The sequence below is a fragment of the Puntigrus tetrazona genome, chromosome 25 (genome assembly GCF_018831695.1).
Source record: "Puntigrus tetrazona isolate hp1 chromosome 25, ASM1883169v1, whole genome shotgun sequence".
In the NCBI taxonomy this organism is placed as follows: domain Eukaryota; kingdom Metazoa; phylum Chordata; class Actinopteri; order Cypriniformes; family Cyprinidae; genus Puntigrus; species Puntigrus tetrazona.
The window spans coordinates 1242585-1247003 of record NC_056723.1 but is presented as its reverse complement, the minus strand read 5'-3'; positions in this window follow the sequence as shown (position 1 = coordinate 1247003).

The window sequence follows — 4419 nt, the reverse complement described above, 5'->3', positions numbered from 1 at the left end:
CTCTGAAGTTCCAATCTGATTCAAATGATTCACAATCCTCGCTGAAGTTCCAATCTGATTCAAATGATTCACAATCCTCGCTCTGAAGTTCAAGTCTGATTCAAATGATTCACAATCCTCGCTCTGAAGTTCCAGTCTGATTCAAATGATTCACAATCTTCGCTCTGAAGTTCCAATCTGATTCAAATGATTCACAATCCTCTCTCTGAAGTTCCAGTCTGATTCAAATAATTCACAATCCTCTCTCTGAAGTTCCAATCTGATTCAAATGATTCACAATCCTCTCTCTGAAGTTCCAGTCTGATTCAAATGATTCACAATCCTCGCTCTGAAGTTCCAATCTGATTCAAATGATTCACAATCCTCGCTCTGAAGTTCCAATCTGATTCAAATGATTCACAATCCTCTCTCTGAAGTTCCAGTCTGATTCAAATGATTCACAATCCTCTCTCTGAAGTTCCAATCTGATTCAAATGATTCACAATCCTCGCTCTGAAGTTCCAATCTGATTCAAATGATTCACAATCCTCGCTCTGAAGTTCCAATCTGATTCAAATGATTCACAATCCTCTCTCTGAAGTTCCAATCTGATTCAAATGATTCACAATCCTCTCTCTGAAGTTCCAGTCTGATTCAAATGATTCACAATCCTCACTCTGAAGTTCCAATCTGATTCAAATGATTCACAATCCTCGCTCTGAAGTTCCAATCTGATTCAAATGATTCACAATCCTCGCTCTGAAGTTCCAATCTGATTCAAATGATTCACAATCCTCGCTCTGAAGTTCCAATCTGATTCAAATGATTCACAATCCTCGCTCTGAAGTTCCAATCTGATTCAAATGATTCACAATCCTCGCTCTGAAGTTCCAATCTGATTCAAATGATTCACAATCCTCGCTCTGAAGTTCCAATCTGATTCAAATGATTCACAATCCTCGCTCTGAAGTTCCAATCTGATTCAAATGATTCACAATCCTCGCTCTGAAGTTCCAATCTGATTCAAATGATTCACAATCCTCATTCTGAAGTTCCAATCTGATTCAATGATTCACAATCCTCGCTCTGAAGTTCCAGTCTGATTCAAATGATTCACAATCCTCGCTCTGAAGTTCCAGTCTGATTCAAATGATTCACAATCCTCGCTCTGAAGTTCCAATCTGATTCAGATGATTCACAATCCTCACTCTGAAGTTCCAGTCTGATTCAAATGATTCACAATCCTCTCTCTGAAGTTCCAATCTGATTCAAATGATTCACAATCCTCTCTCTGAAGTTCCAGTCTGATCAAATGATTCACAATCCTCTCTCTGAAGTTCCAATCTGATTCAAATGATTCACAATCCTCGCTCTGAAGTTCCAATCTGATTCAAATGATTCACAATCCTCGCTCTGAAGTTCCAATCTGATTCAAATGATTCACAATCCTCGCTCTGAAGTTCCAATCTGATTCAAATGATTCACAATCCTCTCTCTGAAGTTCCAGTCTGATTCAAATAATTCACAATCCTCTCTCTGAAGTTCCAATCTGATTCAAATGATTCACAATCTCGCTCTGAAGTTCCAATCTGATTCAAATGATTCACAATCCTCTCTCTGAAGTTCCAGTCTGATTCAAATGATTCACAATCCTCTCTCTGAAGTTCCAGTCTGATTCAAATGATTCACAATCCTCACTCTGAAGTTCCAATCTGATTCAAATGATTCACAATCCTCGCTCTGAAGTTCCAATCTGATTCAAATGATTCACAATCCTCGCTCTGAAGTTCCAATCTGATTCAAATGATTCACAATCGCTCTGAAGTTCCAATCTAAATCAAATGATTCACAATCATCGCTCTGAAGTTTCAATCTGATTCAAATGATTCACAATCCTCTCTCTGAAGTTCCAGCCTGATTCAAATGATTCACAATCCTCTCTCTGAAGTTCCAATCTGATTCAAATGATTTACAATCCTCGCTCTGAAGCTCCAATCTGATTCAAATGATTCTCCATTATGAAGTTCAATCTGAATCAAATGATTCAATCCTCGCATTCTGAAGTTTCAATCTGACAAATGATTCACAATCCTCGCTCTGAAGTTCCAATCTGATTCAAATGATTCACAATCCTCGCTCTGAAGTTCCAATCTGATTCAATGATTCACAATCCTCCAGTCTGATTCAAATGATTCACAATCCTCTCTCTGAAGTTCCAGTCTGATTCAAATGATTCACAATCCTCTCTCTGAAGTTCCAGTCTGATTCAAATGATTCACAATCCTCTCTCTGAAGTTCCAGTCTGATTCAAATGATTCACAATCCTCGCTCTGAAGTTCCAATCTGATTCAAATGATTCACAATCCTCGCAAGTTCCAATCTGATTCAAATGATTCACAATCCTCTCCTGAAGTTCCAATCTGATTCAAATGATTCACAATCCTCTCTCTGAAGTTCAGTCTGATTCAAATGATTCACAATCCTCTCTCTGAAGTTCCAGTCTGATTCAAATGATTCACAATCCTCAAGTTCCAATCTGATTCAAATGATTCACAATCTCGCTCTGAAGTTCCAATCTGATTCAAATGATTCACAATCCTCGCTCTGAAGTTCCAATCTGATTCAAATGATTCACAATCCTCGCTCTGAAGTTCCAATCTGATTCAAATGATTCACAATCCTCGCTCTGAAGTTCCAATCTGATTCAAATGATTCACAATCCTCGCTCTGAAGTTCCAATCTAAATCAAATGATTCACAATCATCGCTCTGAAGTTTCAATCTGATTTTCAAATGATTCAAATGATTCACTCCTGCTCTAAAGTTCCAAGTCTGATTCAAATGATTCACAATCCTCGCTCTGAAGTTCCAATCTGATTCAAATGATTCACAATCCTCGCTCTGAAGTTCCAATCTGATTCAAATGATTCGCAATCCGCATTATGAAGGTTCAATATGAATCAAATCATTCGCAATCCACATTCTGAAGTTTCAATCTGATTCAAATGATTCACAATCCTCGCTTTGAAGTTCAAGTCTGATTCAAATGATTCACAATCCTCGCTCTGAAGTTCCAGTCTGATTCAAATGATTCACAATCTTCGCTCTGAAGTTCCAATCTGATTCAAATGATTCACAATCCTCTCTCTGAAGTTCCAGTCTGATTCAAATGATTCACAATCCTAAACACTATCAAAAACATTTTTTTACATTTTAGCTAACTATGAAGAAATTCATTTCTAAAGCGCAACAAAAACAAATATGGTAAGATTATCGTTTAGATGTATTTCTTTTTTAACTAAAAAACACAAACAAACAAGAAAATTCCAAATTCTGAATGCAAACCTCATCTATACTAGAAATATTCCGTGGGAAGATTGATTACAACATATATTTGTTTGCGATTGTTTTCCCCCTGCAGTATTGTCATCTCTAGCAGATTTGATCATGAACCCACTGCCGTCATCTGATCGATCTTCACAAGATCTGAGAGACTGAGAAACTTACAGCTCCCTACCAGATGAAACTGAACAGATACAAATCTAAAGCAATTATGAAGCGTTCCTGACCCATAACCCCTTACAGAATATAAAAGCTTGTTCTGAGCATTCCTCAGACAGACAGAAATATAGTCCTCGACAAACAGACCTCTCACTTACACCAATAAATCTAAACACGCAGTGGATCCAAACACAGCGTTATTGCTGGAAAAAAAAGAAATGCGCAAAGACCTTTGCATCCGTGTTACTGTCAGCTTGTATAATGCAGCAGATTTCTGAATCATGACTTTATAATGAAGACGGAGGACGAAGAGCCGAGACGTCCCGTATTATGACACTAAAACCTTTCTGTGCGTGTTTTATTCAGCAGCAGGATCCGGGACGTGCTTCGATGTCCCCAAACCAACCTTTATCAGAGTCCGCTTGATAGGATCTGTGTGCAGGACTCGATCGCTCACACAATCAGGACTCGTTCGCCCGATTGTTAATCACCACTGAAAGTTGGGCTACCGAAATAATTCAGACATGATTTGGGGAAGATTAGCACATCGCCAGACAGCGACTGAACTGCTGTATAGTTGGATGAACCCAGTTTAATTTGGCTGCTAATCTGCTTCAGAGGTTTCTTTTGTCTTTCTTTAGGGTTAAATTTAGACGTAGATGTGCAGTGCTTTGCGAACTTTATTTCTGAGTACAAAGCGTAGCCAGTCACAACCTATTCGGTTACGAAAAACACACATTTTGCACACATTTTAATGTAAAAACAACGTTTAATATATTATACTATGTAGTTACGTCATGATTTTTGATCCACTGCTGTATTTAGTTTAGTGCTGTCAAATAATTAATCCTGATTTATTGCATATATGTGTGTATATATTATGTATAAATAAATACGAACACACATAGAGTGTATTTTCCAAATATGCACATGCATTGAA